We start from the raw sequence: 24,299 nt of genomic DNA, 5'->3' as shown, positions 1-24,299 counted from the left end.
CAATGCACAGCTTAATTCCTGGTAATTACAGTAGGTACTAGGATTACGATTTGCCCTTCTATGCACAATTAACTCCCCCAAAGGTGGTAAACCTGAGTGTGTTATCACTCAATCATCAACAGTTTTTAAAAAAACTTGACACGGATTTTCCATTTGAAATATCACAAAATTAGTCTTAATAGACATTATCAATAATTAATATTCTAGATAGTGTCAAAGTATTTCCATATATTAACCTCAACACCCTTCTTATTTATTAACCTCTGTATCTGTAAACTAGGATAAGTGACTTAGCAAAGGGCTTATATCAAATCAACAAATCAGAGAAGAAATCCAGGATCAGAACTGAGGTGTGCCTGCCTATCTGTAAACTAGACATGCTGTCTCTTCAATTGTTTAAATTATCCAAGCCCAAAAAAATCCATTATGTTCCCACATACTAGGTAATTTTATTTCTGTGGCTCAGTCAAGACAGCGCAGAAATTGGGTTGCTCCCTCCTCACTCACTCTGACAGGCAGGATGACAACCTGTCCAGGATTTTCACATTCTCTAAGGCTCCGTCTTCTGCTTCTCAATTTTAATTCCTTCTGATAGAAAACAATCTTGGCCTACGCAACCTCCCTACCTAAGGTGGCGAGTTTGTCGTCAGAGTATAGAAATCCTAGTAGTGTAGGAGTCGATGTTGCCTTGACCAAATTACAGAAAGCAAATGAACCGGTAATTGGGAATATAATTTGCTTGTCTGTAGCCGAGGCCACAATGGTGCGGATGCGGAGTTCTTTGTAGCAGTACCCTATGAGAAAACATTCAAGGAAAAAGTAACACTTCAGAGGTGGATACAGAAGGGGGAGTGCACAAGAAGAGAATGAAAACATCTAACCCCAATGCACTACTCCACCAGACGGAGAGCTTCTCAGGGGAGCCCAGATTGAGGCACTTTGTGATGAAAGATTACACCCACAGACCCCTGCACATTCAGATGGCAATACTCTGAAAAAAATGCAAGGAACAGGTGGCATCTTTGCAAAGCTGATCTATTAATATAACATCCCCAGTCTAGTGCAGAAGTTGGCCTTGGATCTAGTGGAGTAAAGTATCTTTGGACAGGAAACTCAGCAACTTTGGATGTCTACTTGATAGTAGACCTGATTTATTTGACCATCTAGACACCTTGAGTCCTTGAAGCAAACGAAAGAGGGGATCCATTCTCTGGTTTCTTATCCAAGTATACCTTTAGCGACCTAACTCAGGAATCCATAATATTTCCCTTTGTTTAGAATTGAAAAATTCAGAATGGAGGTGTCTTGTTTAAATGAGAAGAGGACAGGACTTGGCAAAAACTAGAACAGAAGACAACCCTGTCCCTATGGAAGGCCAAATATAGAGGACTTCAGAAAGGCACAGAGAACTCTTCTTCTGGCTGAGGTGATTGTGGTGGTCAGTACTCTGAACACTATTACCCAGGAGTCCCTCAAGTTTACTGCTAATATACTTAACTCCTCTCGAGGTGCTCAAAGCATTATAGAATTCCCCAGTATGGAAGAGGTAAATACCTTGAACCATCTCTGTATGACCACTTTTCCCTTCAGAGGGCATGATATTATGGGGGGAAAACCCTGGATTCAAATGATCAAATTATAAATTATTATCAAATTATAAATTCCATTTATCCTGTCCAATTTGTCAGGCAAATAACTATGGCGAAATAACAATTTTTAGCCCGCTGGTCATCTTCAGTCTATGCATTATGCTTTTCCGAGACAATGGATAAACGTCCTCCCCATAAAAAGACAAAAAGCGGAGGAATGTAGTAGGAAGAGAGTCTGAGACATAAGCTCTTGTATCAGAGGCCTGGTATGAGGCAGGACCTGCTCACACAATCTGTCAAGAATAGGGCTGATATTGCAAAAATACACATTCCTAAGAAGTACTAAGCACAGAGTACTCATGCAAACACATCCCAACATCAAATGGTACCAGAACATCCCAATATCAAGGATGGTTCAAAAACATTCCTCAAGGAAAACAGGAACACACTGAGCCTTCCTAAAAGATAAGTACTTAATAGAGATGTTTGATCGAACCAACATGTACAAGGTGATGGGTAATAACTAGCCACTTCAGGGGGCAGTAACTAACAGTGTCAGAGGCAGTACATAACTTGTTCGTATCAGAGTATAATGGTGCATCTGAGAGGGAGTATCTTTGTCCAGCCAAGGGGAGAATGGAAAATTCTGCCATTCACTGAGCTCATTGTCACGGGCATATATGTCTTAGTATCCTCATAGAGTCTGCCAGGTGCTATTATCGTGCTTCGTTGACAATACACCTGGCCGGGTGCCTTCACACCTTAATGGATCTTGGGCGGTTTGCTCAAGGTCTGCTGTGCCAGCTGTCTGCGCAGAGCTGGAACAGCACACAGGGAAAACACACACACACACAGTGTCAAACATCTGACAACACCAATAGCACTTTCCTAGGAAGGCAGAAAGAGAAAATCTCATTTTCTGAAATTCCAACATCTAGCAAATAACTAATTGGGACACACAAGATTTATGGGAAACTTTCTTGCATCAGACATGTTTTTCCCTATAAGGCGATATTTCAGCTGACAGACTCCACAGGGATGTATGTGGAGAGCAATTTATCACCTGAACCTTCTGTAAGCATATACAGGTCTTTAGCTCATTTAACAACTGGCAAAAGAAGAGGTATAGGAAGTCTCCATGATTTTTGACTGAGGAATAGACTGGGAGGGAATTTGCCAAAAACATACCTCAGTAAATATTCTCAAACCTTGAGAGAGCCTCCTAATCGAGTCTGGGTCTCGTTTCTCACATCCAAAGTTGAAAGATACTGCTCCCTCATCTAAACTACGGCCCACTATAGCGGTCATACAAAGCTGAAAGAAAGGGCAGCACCAGTGACTTGGACATTTCTTTATTAATAAGAGAATTTAGATTTGTCCCAAATAAGTCTCTGGAAATATTTGAAAAAGCAGCCTTTGTGTAAATGCTTGGAAAGCCCCTCAAAGCTTTTTATGCACCTCCTAGGTGAGGAGATTAAAGCCTCCTGGCAAGATTTAACAGCTAGGGAGTACTCTCTGATCTACTCGAACACTTCACAGGCAAAGGAAAGAGGGGTTTCGAGTTAGTTCATTGATACGCCCTAGTCTGAGGCTGCCTCACAGACAGTCTCCCTCCTCTGTCCCCCCAACCATGGGTGAGCTTTTCTCCCCCTTTGGGTTGGCTAGTTTTGTCTTTCAGTCCCAGAAATTGTCTTGCTTTGCTTCTGCTACATGGAGCGCCTCTTCCCCTATGTATGAACTTCTCCCACTCTTTAGGTAGTCGAGAAGCTGGTTTTCTGTCTTCACAGTCAAAGAAATTGCTTCAGCCACTGTCTCATTCCACTGAGGTAGTAAAGGTTTCACTCACTGGAAAGCAGAAAGGACACTTGAGGTCCCTGCAAGAACGCTCTAGTTCAAGAAGTATAATTAAGTAGAAGTCTTGTTTTTAGCCTTGTCAAGAGGCAAATGGACCAAACACAGCCACATGTTACCCTGAATGAGGCAGGAATCAGGCTAGAAAGATGAGATGATAGCTCTAGAGAGCAGGAAAATCCTGGATAGCAATTGGTTGTCATCTTGCCAAGTTGCCTGTCCAGTACAAGGGCTGGTCAGGAACATGGACTTTTCTAGTCTATGATGATTATCCCATCCCCATGCTGCTGGGGGAAGACTTGGCCAATCATGTGAAGCTAGCCAAGAGGCTGGGAATGGTCACCCGCAACCAGGCTAAGCAAGCTATCACGCCTAGCTCTGTTCCGGAAACTTCTACCAGGACCGGGTCAGAGGTGATGGAACCGGACCCCATGCCAACGTCAGCAACAGCAGTAGTGAATCCAGTCCCAGAGAAAAGGTGGAACCACCAGCACCTGAACCATTGCCAGCACTGAATCCAGTACTTGCAACCCCAACACCAGAGGGCCCCACCGAACCTACACCAGCAACAACAGATAACCCTACACAAAAGGCTCAGCTGGAGCCTGAACCCCAACATAGTGCACCAGCGGAGAGTGGTTCACAGTCAACAGAAACAGCCCCATCACCTCCATCGCTTCCAGAGGGACCAAGCCTAGGTCCACAATCCCATGAGGAACTGATGTCTCCAGCATCAAGGGAACAGTTCCAGACCGAACAGGAAACAGATGAAAGCCTCCAGAAAGCTTGGATCGCAGCATGGAGCAACCCACTGCCTCTTAGGTCTCCTAATCGATCCAGGTTTGTGGTAGAAACCTTTCTAGTGGACACCAGGAAGACTGGCATCCTCAGAGACAGTTGGTAGTTCCAACTAAGTAGCGGGTCAAGCTCTTGAGCTTGGCCCATGATCATCCTAGTGGCCATGCTGGGGTGAACAGGACCAAAGACCATTTGGGGAGGTCATTCCACTGGGAGTGAACGGGCAAGGATGTTTCTGCCTATGTCCGGTCTTGTGAGGTGTGCCAAAGAGTGGGAAAACCCCAAGACCAGGTCAAAGCTCCTCTTCAGCCACTCCCCATCATTGAGGTTCCATTTCAGCTAGTAGCTGTGGATATTCTGGGTCCTTTTCTGAAAAGGACACCCAGAGGGGAGCAGTACATACTGACTTTCATGGATTTTGCCACCCGATGGCCAGAAGCAGTAGCTCTAAGCAACACCAGGGCTAAAAGTGTGTGCCAGGCACTATCAGACATTTTTGCCAGGGCAGGTTGGCCCTCCGACATCCTCACAGATGCAGGGACTAATTTCCTGGCAGGAACTGTGGAAAGCCTTTGGGAAGCTCATGGGGTAAATCACTTGGTTGCCACTCCTTACCACCATCAAACAAATGACACGGTGGAGAAGTTTAATGGAACTCTGTGGGCCATGATACGTAAATTTGTAAATGAGTACCCCAATGATTGGGACCTACTGTTGCATCAGTTGCTCTTTGCCTACAGAGCTGTACCACATCCCAGTTTAGGGTTTTCACCATTTGAACTTGTATATGGCCACGCGATTAAGGGGCCATTACAGTTAGTGAAGCACCAATGTGAGGGATTTACACCTCCAGGAACTAACATTCTGGATTTTGTTACCAACCTACAAAACACCCTCCACCTCTTTGGCTCTTGCTAAAGAAAACATAAAGGATGCTCAAAAAGAGCAAAAAGCCTGGTATGATAAACATGCCAGAGAGCATTCCTTCAAAGTAGGGGACCAGGTCATGGTCTTAAAGGCGCTCCAAGCCCATAAAATGGAAGCGTCGTGGGAAGGGCCATTCATGGTCCAGGAGCACCTGGGAGCTGTTAATTATCTCATAGCATTCCCCACCTCCAACCGAAAGCCTAAGGTGTACCATATTAATTCTCTAAAGCCCTTTTATTCCAGAGAATTAAAGGTTTGTCAGTTTACAGCCTAGGGAGGAGATGACGCTGAGTGGCCTGAAGGTGTCTACTACGAAGGGAAAAGTGATGGCGGCGTGGAAGAGGTGAACCTCTCCATGAACCTTGGGTGTATGCAGCGACAGCAGATCAAGGAGCTGAGCACTAGCTACGCACCGATGTTCTCAGCCACCCCAGGACTGACTGAACGGGCATACCACTCCATTGACACAGGTAATGCTCACCCAATTAAAGCCCAACCTTACCAGGTGTCTCCTCAAGCTAAAACTGCTATAGAATAGGAGATCCAGGATATGCTACAGATGGGTGTAATCCGCCTCTCTGACAGTGCATGGGCATCTCCAGTGGTTCTAGTTCCCAAACTAGATGGGGAGATACGTTTTTGCGTGGACTACCGGAAGCTAAATGCTGTAACTCGCCCAGACAACTATCCAATGCCACGCACAGATGAACTATTAGAGAAACTGGGACGGGCCCAGTTCATCTCTACCTTAGACTTCCCCAAGGGGTACTGGCAAGTACCTCTAGATGAATCCGCCAAGGAAAGGTCAGCCTTCACCACTCATGTCGGGCTGTATGAATTTAAAGTGCTCCCTTTCAGGCTGCGAAATGCACCCGCCACCTTCCAAAGACTTGTAGATGGTCTCCTAGCGGGATTAGGAGAATATGCAGTCGCCTACCTTGACGATGTGGCCATATTCTCGGATTCCTGGGCAGAACACCTGGAACATCTACAAAAGGTCTTCGAGCGCATAAGGGAGGCAGAACTGGTAAGCCTAAGAAGTGTCAAATAGGCCTAAACAGAGGACTTACCTTGGACACCATGTGGGTCAAAGAACTATCAACCCCCCACAGGCCAAAGTGGCTGCTATCAAAAAGTGGCCTGTCCCAAAGTCAAAGAAACAGATCCAATCCTTCTTAAGCTTGGTCGGATATTACAGGCGATTTGTGCCGCAATACAGCCAAATTGCCGCCCCACTGACAGACCTAACCAAAAAGAAACAGCCAAATGCCGTTCAGTGGACCGAAGAATGTCAGAAGGCCTTTAACCAGCTTAAAGCAACACTCATGTCTGACCTTGTGCTAAGGGCCCCAGACTTTGACAAACCGTTCCTAGTAACCACATATGCATCCGAGTGTGGTGTGGGAGCAGTTTTAATGCAGGAAGGACAGGATCAAGAATTCCATCTTGTAGTGTTTCTCAGCAAGAAGGTGTCAGAGGGAAAGCAACTGGTCAGTCATTGAAAAAGAATGGTACGCCATTGTCTATGCTCTGGAAAAGCTACGCCCATACATTTGGGGACGGCGTTTCCACCTGCAAACCAACCATGCTGTGCTACAGTGGCTTCATACCATGCCGGGAAATAACAAAAAACTTATTCAGTGGAGTTTAGCTCTCCAAGATTTTGATTTCGACATCCAACACATCTCAGGAGCTTCTAACAAAGTGGCTGATGCACTCTCCCGTGAAAGTTTCCCAGAATCAACTGGTTAAAATTGTCCTTGAGATGTGGAAAATAGTTAGTCTTTATATACTTGTTAGCATATTTAGAGGTGCATGTGTCTGATTAACTCTGTTTTCTCCTAGAGCTCCAGGAAGAAATCCCAGCCAGCGTTTCACCCTATCTGTGATTTGGGGGGGCGTGTCATAAATATAAAGGGAAGGGTAAACACCTTTAAATCCCTCCTGGCCAGAGGAAAAACCCTTTCACTTGTAAAGAGTTAAGACAACCTCGCTGGCACGTGACCAAAATGACCAATGAGGAGACAAGATACTTTCAAAGCTGGAGCGGGGGGAAGGGGGGGGGGACACACGACACAAAGGGTCTGTCTGTGTGATGCTTTTGCCGGGACCAAATCAGGAATGCTCTTCAGAACTTCTGTTAAGTTAGTAAGTAATCTAGCTAGAAATGCGTTAGATTCTGTTTTGTTTAAATGGCTGATAAAATAAGTTGTGCTGAATGGAATGTGTATTCCTGTTTGTGTGTCTTTTTGTAACTTAAGGTTTTGCCTAGAGGGATTCTCTATGTTTTGAATCTGATTACCCTGTAAGGTATTTACCATCCTGATTTTACAGAGGTGATTCTTTTATTTTTTCTTTAATTAAAATTCTTCTTTTAAAGATCCTGATTGCCTTTTCATTGTTCTTAAGATCCAAGAGTTTGGGTCTATGTTCACCTATGCCAATTGGTGAGGATTTTTATCAAGCCTTCCCAAGAAAGGGGGTGTAGGGCTTGGGGGGATTTTGGGGGGAAGGACATTTCCAAGTAGGCTCTTTCCCTGTTCTTTGTGTAACACTTTGGTGGTGGCAGCTTTTAACCTAAGCTGGTAAGAATAAGTTGCAGTGGGGGAGGTTTAGGTTGGATATTAGGAAAAACTTTTTCACTAGGAGGGTGGTGAAACACTGGAATGCGTTGCCTAGGGAGGTGGTGGAATCTCCTTCCTTAGAAGTTTTTAAGGTCAGGCTTGACAAAGCCCTGGCTGGGATGATTTAATTGGGGATTGGTCCTGCTTTTGAGCAGGGGGTTGGACTAGATGACCTCCTGAGGTCCCTTCCAACCCTAATATTCTATGATTCTATGATTCTTTCATGCAGGTCCCCACATCTGTACCATAGAGTTCAGAGTGGGGAAGGAACCTTGACAAGGCCATTTTGTGACATAGAAATTTAGTTTCATGAATGACGACAAATTGTCATTTTCACCTCAGGCTATGTCTAAGTCTTGATCATTCATTCTGAATCACATCTCTGAGGGTATGTCTACACAGGCAGAGTTACATCGCTGGCAGTTACAGCGCCACTCAGAGAGCGCTGAAGGAAAACCGCTATTGTGTGTTCACATTGTCAGCTGCCTGTGCAACAGCATGTTCACATTAGTGGCACTTGTAGTGGTATTCGGAGCGGTGCACTCTGGACAGCAATCCCACAGAGCATCTCTTCCTCTTCTGCCGCTAAGAGTTGTCGGAAGGCGGAGGGAGTCACAGGGCATCCTGGGTCCTGGCCCAATGCCCCGTGATGCATTGCTTCGCATCCCAGCAATCCCCAGCTTCCGTTCACATTTGGCACCATCTTTGAACAGTTTGTGTATTGCGCCCTCTGCCTCTTCTGTCTGCAGGAATAGATCTTGCACTGTTGAGCAATATGCTGCTCGCTCTCACTAATACATCACGAGTGGCAGTGGAGTTATTCCTTAAACTACAAAGGCAAGAGGAGCATGAAATTGATCTCACCATGCGAAGTGCTACGTCACAAGATTCCTTGTGGCATTCACAGAGGTGCTGACCACAGAGGAACACCGCTTTTGGGCTCAGGAAACAAGCACTGAGTGGTGGGATCACATCCTCATGCACATCTGGGACGATGAGCAGTGGCTGCAGAACTTTCAAATGAGGAAAGCCACATTCATGGGACTGTGTGACAAGCCTGCCCCAGCCCTGCGGCGCAAGGACATGAGAATGAGAGCTGCCCTGTCATTGGAGAAGTGTGTGGTGACTGCACTGTGGAAGCTGGCTACTCCAGACTGCTACTGATCAGTCGCTATCTAGTTCGGAGTGGGAAAGTCAACCGTTGGACATGTGTCGACGGAAGCGTGGAGTCATTAATTGCATCCTGCTCCTAAAGACCGCAACTCTGGGCAACATGCATGACATTGTGGATGGCTTTGCACAAATGGGCTTCCCTAATTGCGGTGGGGCGATAGATAGCAGGCATATTCCAATTCTGGCACCAGACCACCGAGCCACTGAGTACATTAATCGGAAGGGGTATTTCTCTATGGTTCTCCAGGTGCTTGTGGATCACCATGGGTGTTTCACAGACATTAACGCAGGTCTGGTCCAGAAAGGTGCATGACGTGTGCATCTTTTGGAACACTGGCCTTTCAGGAAGCTGCAAGCAGGGACTTTCTTCCTGGATCAGAAGATCGCTGTAGAGGAAGTCGAAATGCCCATTGTGATCCTGGGAGACCCTGCTTAACCCTTAATGCCATGGCTTATGAAGCCATACATGGGGAACCTTGATAGCAGCAAGGAGTGGTTCAACAACAGGCTGAGCAAGTGCAGAATGACTGCTGAGTGTGGTTTTGGTGGTTTAAAAGCCTGCTGGCACTCCCTATATGGGAGGCTGGACCTGGCCAATGACCATATTCCTATGCTTATAGCTGCATGCTGTATGCTCCATAATATTTGTAAAGCGAAGGGTGTAAGCTTCACTCATGGCTGGACCACTGAGGCTCAGTACCTGGAGGCTGAATTTGAACAGCCAGAGACCAGGACTATTAGAAGGGCACAGCTCTGGGCCATAAGGATTAGGGATGCCTGGAAGCAGCAATTTGAAGCTGCAAGCCACTAATATTTGTTGCTATGCTTGTAATGCTAGGAGGTGATTGTAATTGGTGCAGAAGATGCACTATGAAGGTTTAAGAAAATTGCCTGTTGCTTTGCAGGGCTCTCTCTGCTTTCAATTAATGGACTAAAGATTGCTTTCAAATCAAAACAATCCTTTTATTAAAAAGCAACCAGAGGAGAGAGAGAGAAAGAAAACACATCAGCGCTGTGGAGGGTGGGTGAAGGGAGGGTCCCAGGAGGAGGTCGGGTCCTGGGACAGTTAAAGATGTGTGTATGTCCAGGTATCATGTGCAACCTTGTCCTTTGGAGTACAGTGCAGTGGGTACTGTACTTCAGCTGGGCTAAACTGCAGAGGGAAGGCTGTTGAGTGCACTGGGTACTGGGAGTCCGCAAGGCTGGACAGCAATGGGACAGGTGTGAAATGCAGCGGGTACAGACTGGAGCCAGGAGGTTGGTAAGAGGGTTCGTGGTGTCTGGGGGACGCATGGGAAAGAGTTTTGCGACAGCAGCTGCAGGGGCGGGCTGCAGTGCTAGTAGTCCCTGGAGCATGTCCGCTGGCCAGGAGCCCAGCTCTGGAGGCAGCACCACTGCTAGCAGATGCAAGGATGGCCTGGGATGGGATTGCCACTCCTTACTTCTGTGCTGCCACCTTCATAGCTGGGTCCTCAGCCAGCAGCCGCCACTCTCTGGCTATCCGGATCTGAAGGCAGCAGCGTGAAGTAAGGGTGGAATGGTATGGTGTTGTCACGCTACTTCTGCACTGCTGCTGGTTGGGTGCTGCCTTCAGAGCTGGGCGCCTGACCAACAACTTCCACTCTCTGGCCACGCAGCTCTGAAGGTGCAGAAGTAAGGGTTGCAATATCAGGATACCCCCTACAATAACCTTGCGACCCCCCATAACTCCCTTTTGGGTTGGGACCCCCAGTTTGAGAAACTCTGGTGAAATCTGTAAAGTATAGGGTAAAAGTACAGAAAAGACCAGATTTCATGGTCCGTGACGTGTTTTTCATGGTCATGAATTTGGTAGGGCCCTACCTATCATGCTGACCAATATGGTTTCATTGTTTCCTTGTACTTCCCAGTCTGTCTATATTCTTCTGTTATCTTTTGTCTTGCACTCAGATTGTGAACTCTTTACGGCAGAGATTGTATTTTTGTTGTTCGTTTTAACAATGCCGAGCATAATGCAGTCCTTGTCCATGACTGTGGCTCCTGGGTGCTACAGTAACACAGATAATAAATAATGGAACAGTGTGGAATTTTGTACATTTTCCCATTCAAACTGATTTGCCTTTTCTTAAAAGGGCAATGCTGTTCACTGAAAAAGTAGGAACATGTATAAAAACCTGCTCACTTGGACTCCAAAATGGTCCAATTTTCCAGTGGGGGAGGGGTGTGCGTCAAATATAGGATCTTTTAAAAATTGGATCACTTAAAAATTCAAAAGAAGATATGAAAACTTCCACGTTGGAAGCATACACATAAGGAGTTGAATTTCCGGGTGCTTTCAAAATAGACACAAGACAAACATGTACCACTACGTATTTAAGGTTAGCAACATTTTTCCAATGTTACAACTGTGTTACTTATAAATCATCAGTACTATGGGAATCAAGATTCTCAACCCCAAATTTTGGTTGCATCAGTCTAAGCCCTTTTACCGGTTTCAATAAAACACCCAGGGCTGGCCCATGTTAGCCTAATTAGGCTTGCGTGGCTTGGGCTTCAGGGTTATAAAACTGCAGTGTAGATGTCCAGGATTGGGCTGGAGCTTGGGCTCCGGGACCTTCTGTGGTCTGAGACTCTCCCAAAATCTCTTCAGCTATATGTATAAATGGGACCCTTCAGGGTCCTCATACAAGTCCACTCAGTCCTACTTCTTGTCCAGCCAATTGCTAAGACAAACAAGTTTGTTTACATTTACAGGAGATAATGCTGCCCGCTTCTTATTTACAATGTCTCCTGAAAGTGAGAACAGACACTCGCATGGTACTGTGGTAACCAGTGTTGCAAGGTATTTACATACCAGATATTCAAAACATTCGTATGCCCCTTCCTGCTTTGACTTGTAGGCTCTAACGTTTTACACTATTTTGTTTTTGAGTGCAGTTATGTAAAAAAAAATATTCTACATTTGTAAGTTGCACTTTTACAATAAAGAGATTGCATGACAGTACTTGTATGAGGTGTTGAAAAATACCATTTCTTTTGTTTATCTTTTTTATAGTGCAAATATTTGTAATAAAAGAAATAAGTGAGCATTCTGCATGTTGTATTCTGTGTTGTAGTTGAAATCAATATATTTGAAAATGTAGAAAAATATCCAAAAATATTTATAATAAATTTAAATTGGTATTTTAGTCTAATACAGTGCAATTAAAACTGCAATTAATTGTGGCTATTTTTTTAATCCAGGTAATTTGTTTTGCATTAATGTAATGCATTAACTCTGATTAACTGACAGCCCTAACAACAACGATGAAGCATGGCTCTTTACAATACTTACATAGTTAAAGGAAAGTTTAACAGTATATTGTGATATGGAAATACTATAAACACACTTATTTACTCAAAAATGTATCAAAAGGTCAATTTATACTTTTAACTTATTAAGGAAATCATCACCAAATAAATCGAACCTTCATTGCTCCACTAAAAACTAACTTCAGGAGGAAAATAACATGCAGTGCACACCATGGTAGCTTATCAGTATTATGCCTCCCCCTCAATATTAATAATACCATAATTTATTTTAAAATATATTTATAAGTGACTCGTATTATAGTGGAGAATATGGACGGTCATTAATTTCAATCCCTTCAAGCCACACATTTATCCATAGAGGTCAATAAATTGTATTCTCTAATGTCTGAGACAAAAATGTACTGGAAACCTGGTTTTCTTTCATTACTGCTTTTCCGCTAAAACCTCTGATAATTCTGTGGCAATAATGATAAGAGGCAAACTCAGGATTATCTGTTTTGCAGTCTAGCATGTAATCTGTTAAAGCCTTAGACTTCATATTTTTAAAATATGACAGAAGTCTAAAATATACCATAAAGCAATAGTGTAGCACAATTAAGTTTCTTGTTATGAAATTGTAATTAGGTATAGAGCATTTTAATGTTGTACTCTGCATTACACAATGCTATTAACTACTCTAGGCCATATAGCGTAGAGGGACAAATTTTACTTTGAAGAGTTTCCTATCAACTTCCCATTTTAGGGAAAAGATTAACTCCTTGTAGAGCAGCAACGGGGTTTGGGCTTCCTAAACCAACAGGTATTTTGAGATCTATCCAGTTCCTGGGACACCTGTAGATGGAGGCCTGATGTCTCTGCACAGATCCATTGGCAACTCCCTTTTCTAAGCAGCATGGCTCTTTCAGAACTTATACTCCCAATTGGTCCCTGCTAGCAGGTGCTTTATGCCCCCTTTTCTGGGGTGTTTTTTTCTGGAGCTCACAAAGCTAATAGGCTGAACCATTATCTCAAGTAAAAAGAAAAGGAGTACTTGTGGCACCTTAGAGACTAACCAATTTATTTAAGCCCAAGCTTTCGTGAGCTACAGCCACTTGAGCTGTAGCTCACGAAAGCTTATGCTCAAATAAATTGGTTAGTCGCTAAGGTGCCACAAGTACTCCTTTTCTTTTTGCGAATACAGACTAACATGGCTGTTACTCTGAAACCTGTCATTATCTCAAGTGTGGAGCATAACACAGCTAAAAAACCCAAACCTTCCCAGTTATAACCTATTTCTTTCTGGCAATGGCTTTAATGAAGTTTTGGGAGTAAATAGAAAAAATTGCTGGCTAGTTTTATCACTCCTTCCCTGCATGGGTTCCACCAGGATTGGTTTCTTTCTATTCACATTAAAAGCAGAGAGGTATATAGCCCACTATTTGCTTGAAAAAGTGCAAAAGGTGACTAATGACTACCACACTATTAAGACTTTACATACAATATATGTCAAAATAGAGACCACAACAAATGACAAATGGAATCACTTAAAGAATTCCTTCCCTTTTTTTCCCACCCATTATTAAAATATTTGATGTACAGTTGATGGCAAGGTGCAAAATCAATTTTTAAAACTCCAATAATTTAGAATGCCATCTTGATTACAACACAAGATTTGTATTTTGATACAAGGAAATCAAAATACTGAGATGGCAAGCTAAGAATTTATAACAAGCCTTTCTGAGTATCATGACTAGAATCTCAAAAAGCAGTAAGAAGCAGAAGTGACCATCAGCTTACAGTAATAAACAGTATTACAGAAATAAACAGTATTTCCATTTTGAATTCATCACCTCTGTGGAGGATGCATCAGTAGCTAAGGGTAAAGTATTAGACATGGCAGTTTTCATTGCAATGGGGGTACACTCAAGGCAAAACTTTCATGCTCAGTCAGAAAAGGTAATGAACAACTTAACATCCATTTATTTTTCAAATGGTCTTTCCTAGCTGGTCCCAAAATGGATATTTATTAGCTATTAGAGTTAAAGATGATCCAACTGCTGTTCCTTCTCTTTTTGCATTTATGCTAGTACACAGATAACATTTGACTGCTGCCTGCCACATTTTACAGTAGCAGATGCTGCTGCTCCTCTCAGGTCTTATTTTAACCCTTAAACAGGATCAGAAGGCAGTACTGTACATTTAACAGTGTATTTGACATGGGGAGGGGCACCAGTATATGTTACATCTCTCATGGATTTTACTGATTTTTTAAAAAATTTTATTGGAATTTTCTGGCCAAGAAAAAGAGATATATTTAAGAAAACGGCACCTTTTAGGGTTTTTAATTGTTTGACGCAGAATTCTTTCAGGAGTAAAGCTGCTTGCATACTTGTATCTCCAAAGATGGGCTGGAAAGTAATAAAAAAGGGCCGAGGGGGGAGAGAAAGCCATCTAGAAAATGTATATGAAGGATCATTAAAACCTTGTGAATATGCAGGCAGGAATGAAACAGACAGAAATGCGGGCTTATCAGATATACAGGGTAGGATGTTAGGATGCAGCGTTAGTCCCACATTCACTTGGGAGATAAGAATTTCAATCACACATTACATTAGGTACAAGAAAGTCTGAAGTGTTCAGAGGAAAAAACTGGTTTCTTGCTCTCCCAAAGTAAGGAGGAATTCCCCAAAGACACAAGAGCCAGGAAGTCTGTATGAGTGTTATACACTTGAGAGCTGCTTGGACATGTGACCCTGAACTGACATGCTGAAAGACAATTTTACTATACAAATATTTTCCTACTGGGTAAATAGCATGCTTGCTTAGTAACATTTAGGGCTATATTAGTTTGCCTTTTTCTCTCTCCGAAATCCACTAAAAATGGAAATTTACAATTTGTTGCCGGTGATGCTATGTCTATGCTAATATTGTCTAGTAAATACACATGCCTGTTTCCATGATTTGTAACTTTCAGTTCTAGTTCCTAATACTTGTTAAGCGCTGTAAACAAGGTACTACATTTTTAGGATTGCATCATCCTCAGGTGGTTTCAGTATTATGTTTTACCACCAACTATGACAGACTAATGCCCAGAAATGCATTGCCCGTCATGTTTGTTTAATGATCATCTCCTGCTACATACAACAAAATTTATAATAGTCTGCTCTATTCTTGTATATCCAGATTAAAAAGGTTATATTTTTAAAGCTTGCTGTCAATAATTAACTTGCTTATATTACATGAATTTCTTAAAATGTGAAGTGAAAAACCATGACAATTACTTATCTGTCTTCACAGATCATTCATTACCAGTGCTAATACACTATGCAGTTACTTTAACATGTGCAATTATCCATATTCAATTCTGTGTTTTCTGAATGGAACATCTAACTGCTGAATGATGCATAAAATGGAAACTGAGTTTTACTTCTTCCTGCAAATTCCGCACATGGAAAAGTGATACTTCAACGTTATTTGAGAGCTGCAAAACATCTCAAAAATGAAAAGTGCCAGTATGCACTATTTTAAAAAACATCACTGTCCTTTAGGAATGACATTATCCTCACATGCTGATCCAATTAAATTTGTATTCACCCAGAAAAGATCTCAGCACAATCAATCAATCATTTTCTGTATTTTTAAAATATATTTTTCATAAAATCTGCTTGTTTCAATCTACCTAGGTTGGAATGAGTGAATACATCGAACGGAGTATAAAAGAAGACAATCAGAAGAGTGTAAGGATACTGAGCTGGTACAGCACATGATGCAAGAGGAGAAGCAGCAGGTGACTGGATATAGGCAAGGCCTAAGTACTCTACAGCAGTATTTCTCAATGACTCGTCTGTGGATCAGCACCGATCCCTGAGATCTCCCAGACACAGTATTGGAAGGTATCAAGCTGGTTCCTAGTATCAAAAAGGTTGAAAAACACTGCTGTTCTGTAGCAAGCCAAAGCTAGCTGTATGGCAAGGTCCCTGGAACCTGCAGTACTCTGACTGAAATACTGTGGCAGTTCAAACAAATTTTTAAAATTTAGTTTTAATTATTTAAATATAAAAATGAATAAAAACCAGTACAGTTGCCTCAGTCATAGTTTTTTATATTAAAATATAGGGGCGGTTTAGACTGCTGAGACAGTTGGCGATTTTGACAATTAGGGAAGCGTAGGATGTACTTTAGGACTATGTGACAAGAACACTACTACTAAAATGATCAGCATGGAAATAGTTACCCAGGCTGGTGACACTTATTTTAGAATCTTTGGATTTCAAAGTCAATAGCCCATAATCAAATATTTGGCAGTTTACAGCTCTCAGAGCTATATTTCCTCACATTTGAACAGAATTTGCAATTATATAGAGTAGACACTTAAAAAAAAGGTATGGACTTCCTCAGCTGTTATGAGTTAGCCCAATTTAACTCTTGTTAATGTAACATTTCTGTGCTTTTATGGGGAATAAACTTTGAAAGACTGAACTACTATTATTGCATTACAATGCTCTGAAACTACGAAGAGCTGCTACATCATTGTATCAGTTTTAATTCTATTTTACTAATAAGTGGAAAATATAATCAGGTAGAGGGCTTTTTTTGGTATCACAGTTGTATCTGTACTATGAAAGGGAAGTTACGTTCCTTAATGTAACTGGAATTCCCCGAGATGTGTGATCCCTATGCGTATTCCACTGTGGGTATGGAACTCCAGTAACAATAAAGTACGTAATTTCCCTTTCTTCTTCATGTGCTGGTCCCTGTGTGTATTCCACCATGGGTTACTAGCAAGCAGCACCCAGAGGAGGAGGGAGGAAGGATGCAGATGGTATAGCTGCTTGTAGATCTGCTGCCCCAAATGATGCAACAGTGGAGGAGTCCCGAATCAAGGCATAATGTCTCGTGAATGTGTGGATGGAATTCCATATATCCGCCTTGCAAATATCAAGCAGAGGCACCTCTTGAAGTGATGCTACTGTGCCCTTGTAAAGTGAGCCTTAATCCCATGCAGGGAAGGAAGCTGTGCTGATAGCAGAGTAGGATATAGCCAGAGGTCCACTTAGAAATTCTCTAAAAGGCTATAGCTTGTTCTCATACTTGTTCTGCTATGGAACAATCAGTCAAGGTACCTTTCTGATCTGTTTCATTTTCTGCAAGTAAAATGCCAACGCTCATCTTATGTTGGGGGAATTAAGTCTCCTTTCCTTGCTAGAGGCATGGGGCTTCAAGAAAAATTCAGGTAAGTGGATTGACTGGATTATGTGAAATTCCAAAACTATTTTAGGAATGAATTTTGGGTATAATCATAGCAAGACCATATCCTTATGAAATATAGGGCATGTCTACACTACAAAATTAAGTTGACCTAACTTATGTCGGCATACAGCCGTTGCAGTAATTACACTGCTTGTGCATGTCTATACTTTGCTCCTTGTGTTGGCGGTGTGCATCCTCATCAGAAGTGACTGACAGTACAATCGGTACAAACTGGGGTATTATGGGACAGCTTTGAAAACCAGTAAGTGTTAATGTAAACAATGCAGTGTCTACATTGACACTGCGTTGACCTATCTACATTTACGATGACTCTCATGGAAGTGGAGTTATTAAAGGCAGTGTAATGGGGCAGTTACATCAGCGGGAGCAAAATTTTAGTGGAGACACTTTCACAGTTAAGTTGATGCAAGGAAGCTTACGTCAACCTAACTCTGTAGTTTAGCCCAGGCCATAGGGTACGGATTATTGGCCGTTAGTGTTCCAAGTTCACCTACTCTTCTGGCTGAGATGATGGCAACAAGGAAGGAGACCTACAGAGAGACAGAATATGTAGCTAGAAGTTTTGAAGGATGGCTTAATGACTATGGAGAGCAATAAATTAAGATCCCAGTGAGGAGCCGATTTCTGTACTAGCAAAAAGGTTTTGATCAGGCTCTTCAAAAACCTGACTGTTACTGATTGGATGAAGACCAAGTAACCATCCATTGGAGGGTGAAACACAGTAACTGTCACCAGATAAACATGTAGCAAGCTAAGGGAAAGACCTCTAATCTTTTGGGTAAGAAGACAGTCCACAAAGTGGAAGTATCCACCATCTCTGAAGATCTGTAGTACTGCAAGCCCTGATAGAGAAATGCTTCCACTTGACTAAATTTTCTGGTGGAGACATTCCTGCTATTGTTAAGGATGACTTGTATGGATTCAGAGCAGGAGTGCTTTAGACATGATGTCCATCCAAATAGCAAGCCAGGCAATGAAGAGCATCTGGTGTGGGATGCCTGACCCCTGCCATCTTTCAAGGTCAAGAGATCAAGAAAGGTTTGAATGCTTATAAGTGGATGGGATGACATTTGCAGGAAGCTCTGAAACCAAAACTGGGCCGTCTAGGGGCAATGAGGATGACTTGTGCCCTGGCTAGTCGAATTTTCTGTAGAACTTGAGATAGTAGTGGGATGGGAGGGAAGGCATAACTGAAATGATCTGTCCAAGGCAAGAGGAGAGCATTGCCCGAGAGTGATGACTTTGGGCTCCCCAGAAATAGTATATTTTGCACATCCTCAGGCAAACAGGTCACAACTGGAGGTTCCCCACTGAGTGAAGATGCTCTTTACTACTGAATCATGCAACTCCCACTCATGTTTGGTGGCAAAATGCTGGCTGAGATTATCTGCCAGTGATTTCCATAAACTGACTGCTTCCATATAGAGGGGGACAGAGCATGCTCCTCCCTGCTTGTTTATAAGGAAGACAGTAGTTGTGTTGTCTGACATTATCAGAATATGCTCAGATTGCATGACGAGTAGAAATGCTTTGCAAGCTTTGTGTATTGCTTTATTCCAGAAGATTGATGTGCAGTGCGATTGTCCATGTGGGCTCCCCAACCTATCAGGGAGACATCTGTAACGATTGTTTTCTCAGGCGTTGGGGATACAAAAGGAACTTACACGCATACATGTCCAGGGTCTCTCCACCATGCCAGAGAGGCCCTCACCTTGGAAGGAACGGTCATTACTGTAATCATGCTGTGCACACTCAGTGTATATTCTGTTTGGAGCCAAGCTTGCAGGCAACAAATCTGGAGTCTGGCAAATGGTGTTACATAAGTACTTGGTGCCATATGGCACAGGAGGGCAAGGTACATCTTGAATTTATGTTCAAGGGTTGAATGTAACCGGGTCTATAAGAGTGCCTATAGAGTGAAATCCACTCCTGGGGTGGTAGTTCCTCACCTTGACTGAATCCAGTGTCGCTCCTATAAATTCTATGGTTTTGGTCCAAATCAAGATAGATGTTTCCATGTTTACAGAGATTCCTAGGGATGCTAACAGGAGGAGTAGGAACAAAGCTGATGCTAAAACATCCAGACAAGAACGACCAGTTAGAAGCCAATCATTAAAGTGCAGGAAGACCGTGAAGCTGTCTTGCCTGACTTGAGTTGCTACTGAGAATGCTTTTATGAAGACTCTCAGAGCTGTAGTGAGCCCAATGGAAGTACACTGTACTGGCAGTGGTGGAGCAAATGTGAGGCATCGTCTGTGAGAGAAGTGAATATTCACATGAAAGTGTGCTTCTTCATGGTGAGAACCGTGAACCACATGCCTTTTTCTAGAGATGGTATTGTCAACGCTGATGTGGCGTTTCAGTTTTCAAATAAAAACATTCATTCAGTTGATGCAGTAGTAGTCAGTTAAGATGTTACAGTTAGTAACAGGCCTATACCTAATCTGGCTAGAAAACTGGATGAGGTTTGTCAGAAACAATTAAAATACATGTTCACAAATGCAAGGAGCATGGGCAATAAAATGGAATAAACTAGAACTACTGGTGCAGGTCGTGAAACAGGATATTATGGAGATTACAGAAACGGGGGAATACAGGTAATGTTATTTAGGAGAGAGAGGGGAAAAAGATAAAGGTAGTGGGGTAGCGTTGTACATCAATGATATGGTAAACTGTAAAAAAAAATAAAAAAGTGATAAGGACATAGGAGAATCTGTTTGGGTCAAAATCACTCAGGGGAAGGATTGTAAAAGAGATTTGACTGGGAAGGTGTTAGGAGTCTGCTATAGGCCCTGTAGGGTTAGACTCTGCTATGCATATAGATCTCTAATATTACAGAGATAAATACTACTGGGAATTGTGTCATAACGGGAGACTTTACCAGCCCAGATATAGATTGGAGAATAAATGCTACTAATACTGGTGGGACTCAGTTAGCCCTGGATGTGACAGACTACAGGTTTCTTCATCAAATTATCACTGAACTAACAAGAGGCAATGCAATTTAAAACTTGGTTTTAATAAGTAGTGAGGACATCATAGAAGAGCTGGTCATAGGAAATAACCTTGGATTATGTGGTTATGAATTGACGCCGTTTAAATTAAATGGAAAGATAATCAAAACCAGGTCATTAACTATGTTTTTTGATTCAAAGGGGTACACAGTGGGAAATTAAGGGAACCAGTTAAAAGAAGTCAATTGGACTGAAGAGCACAAGGACTTAAAAGTGGAAGAGGCTTGGAATTTCTTTAAATTAGCTATACAAAAATTATCTGCAATATGCAGATTCCCCAAGAAAGGGGAAAAAACTTGTCGGAAAAGACCCGGACCCAACTCAATGAATAGCCACCTCAAAAAGGTTATTGGGAGTAAGCAGAGAGCCTATAGGAAAGGCTACATTTATGTCAAGGAGGTCACCTCCATGACATTCTCTGCTTCAGCCCCAGGGGCTGCAGGACTCTGGAGCTGACAGCCACTGGGGCCGTGGCAGGGTTCCAGCAACAAGTGACAGGGGGCCCCCTAAGAAGTTCCAGCAACAGGGGGACAGACTCCTGAGGGAGCCCTCTTCAGGGTTCCAGCAATGGGCAGCAGCCTTGCACAGGGGGAAGGGGATGCCTTGGTTGAGCAGCTGGGGGTGTCCCATTTTCTTTTTGGGAAATATGGTTACCCTGCAGCTTCCAGCCGCCGTAGGCGGAGAGGGAACCCCACAGCTCCCAGCCACCACAGTGGTGCGGGAAACCATGGAGTCAAAGTAGCAAAAATCACAAACAGGCACAGCGTCCGTGAATTTTTGTTTATTGCCCGTGACCGGTCCATGATTTTTACTAAAAATAACCATTACAAAAATCTTAGTCTTACCTATAAGCAATAGAAAAAGGGACTGATTAGCAAAGAAAACTACATTGTGGAGGTTGGAAAATGTTGGAATAAAGCAAGAATTTCTAAAAGTCAAGCTGAATTAGCTCTTGCCATGGAAATTAAAACAAACAACAGTTTTTAGTTATAAAAACAAAAAGAGAATAAGGAAGGGTGTGGTTGGGCCACTATGGGGAGAAGATTAAAAATCATTTAGGTATGCCCCCAAAACTAAATAGTTTGCTTTGGTTTTCAGTAAGGATGATAATATGGAACATGGGCATGAAGGCCAATCAAAACACCATACAGAAATGGAAATCACCAGGGTGGAAGAAAAACTCAGAGCATCATGTGCTCAAATCGAGTGGCCAGATAATGTCCATCCCAGAATACTGAAAGAACTCGCATACGATAGTGCTAGTCCAGTAGCAACAAATTTCACTAAATCTATCAAGTCATAATACTGTATGACTGGAAAATAGCTAATGTTGTACTACATTTAAGAAAGGGGAAAATGACCTGAGCAATTGCAGACCTGCTAGTCTAACCTCAGTAGTATTCAAGACTTTGAAACAAATTGTGAAGGATATAATAATTAAATTAATGGAGGCAAATGGAAAAGAGGAGGTAATGAAACAAGGATTTACCAATGATAGATCATGCCAGACTAACCCAATTTCCTTCTTTGAGAAAATAACTGATTTTTTTAGGTAAGGAAAATGTAGTAGATCTAATGTACCTGGACTTCAGAAAAGTATCTGACACAGTTCCACATGGGAAATGAGTTCAAGATGATGGGGATTAGTACAAAAATTGTAAGGTGGGTAAGGAACTGGTTTAATTGGAGACAGTAACAGATTGTGCTGAAAGGTGAATTATCGGACTGGAGGGAGGTAACTAGTGGAGTTCCTCAAGTATCAGTCTTGGGACCAATCTTATTCAATATTTTTATTAACGACTTTGGCATAAAAAGTAGGAGTGTGCTAATCAAATTTGCTGTTGATACAAAGTCGGGAAGCCCCCTCAATATAGAGGAGGATTGGATTATTATACAGGAAGATTTGGATGACCTTGAAGACTGGAGTAACAGACGTGATAAAATTCAATAGGACAAAGTCTAAGGTCATGGACTTAGGATCTAATAATAAGAGCTTCTGGTACAAGCTAGGGTCTCATCTGTTGGAAGCAACAGATGAGGGGGAAGATGTGGGTGCATGTAATGCAGCTGCAAAAAAGAAATGTGGTCTTAGCATGTATCAGGCAAGGCATCTCCAGTAGAAATAGAGATGTATTAATGTTATTTTACAAAGCACTGCACAGTCAGGATCACTTCCATCTAAGCTATCACTAAGTTTTCAGTTCTGTGATCAATTCCTCTTTGTCAAGATGAAGTCTAATATAGAATGTTGCCATTTTGGATGCAAACAGAAAACAGCAAGTCTTAACACTTTTTTTTTTTTTTTTTTAAAAAAGGTAAGTGTAATTTTCAAATACATCATTACACACTGAGTCAACAAAGTAATCACAATGCTACCTAAAAACGTCCTCAGATGTGGTTATCCCTCTAAGCCCTTCACTTTCTCCATTCCCTTTTGGTGACAAATGCTGGTCTTAAATTTTAACTAGCAAAAACAACAAACTCGGGAACTGGATTCTCCCTCTCTTTAGCAAGGAGAGGGAATAAAACCGTGTAAGTCACAAATAAAGGTGTTGCTAAAAGCAAAACCTCAGCAGCAATTTCCTTAAGGCATGCTCCTTTCTTCCTCCTGTACCTAACAGGATATATTGCTCACCTCAAATCTACCTCCTCCTTCCTGAAGAGACAGCTCAGTCCAGAACATCATACACTTCTCCCAATTTAACTGTTTTTATATATATATATATATTATAATAAAGTTATATCCCATGTATTTGCAGAATAAGGGACTTATACCCACCCCCCAACAAGTTTTAATTTACTGTTTTTACTTAAGCAATAAAATGATAGCTATACAAAACTCTAGCGAAGGGTGCCAAGAGGGAGAGAATGGCTTTCTGAAACAGCAGAGCAAAACTTAAGAAAAAAACCTTTAAATAACTAATGTATATATTTATCTTTAATATTTTAATTATAGGCAAATAATTCAACTGATTGTCTTTTCTCAATACGGTTTTATAGGCTTTTTTTTTTTCTTTTTAGAAAAAATGTGTAGGCCTTACATCAGGCTGTTTTAGAGTCCTAATTTGTGTACAGAATGATATATTATGACTTTTCCTTTCAGCTCATGCCTGAAAAGGCATAATAGGTATGACAATCTCAGAAGCACATACTGATCACATTTTAGCTCGATTAGGTTGCTCGTCTGGTTTCGACTCACAAAAAGCAATGAAATTCACAATTAATTTTTACTCCCGTCACAGTTAATACCATATGAGCCACAATGGCTCAACTGAGCACAGTAAATGACAGCAAAAAGATTAAGTTCTGAGCCTCTTCTCAAGGAGGACTAGTTTTCTAGCAACTTTGAATTGTCTCGTTTATGTAGGTTTACATCAAATCCATAACCTTTTAATATTCTGTGTGTTAAATAAGGTTTGATGGCCTGTTATAGTAGACAAGTTTGGTTATACAGAACTAGCATTTAAAATATTCTAACTGAATTACAGTAGTTAACAGTATATTTTATATCCCATAGAAAATACCATTAAATTTAAGATGTTAGTGTGAATTCTAAATCACATCCAAATAAACCAGCTAGCCTGAATAGGAAACATCAGGCAATAAAAGAGATATTGATAGCTTTACTGCAATACTCTTCACAGCTCTAATCTGACTAAAGCATGAAAAGATTTTCTTCTGTTCTCCATATGCTATAGCATTAAAGGCATAAAGTTATACATACTAAGAAATAACTAAAGAATTCTTAGTACCTTTTTCTGCTTCCACTATTAACCTCCCAT

At 42.0% G+C, this 24,299-nt stretch overlaps 1 protein-coding gene across 3 annotated transcripts in view; it reads right to left on the bottom strand.

Moving 5' to 3' along the window:
- SMAP1 (small ArfGAP 1) overlaps nt 1–24,299 on the bottom strand; it is a 221,404-nt gene that overhangs the window by 16,469 nt on the left and 180,636 nt on the right. The window lies entirely within an intron of this gene.

This window comes from Lepidochelys kempii, chromosome 3 (genome assembly GCF_965140285.1).
Source record: "Lepidochelys kempii isolate rLepKem1 chromosome 3, rLepKem1.hap1, whole genome shotgun sequence".
NCBI classification, from domain to species: Eukaryota; Metazoa; Chordata; order Testudines; family Cheloniidae; genus Lepidochelys; species Lepidochelys kempii.
This window is presented reverse-complemented; position numbering and strand designations above follow the sequence as displayed.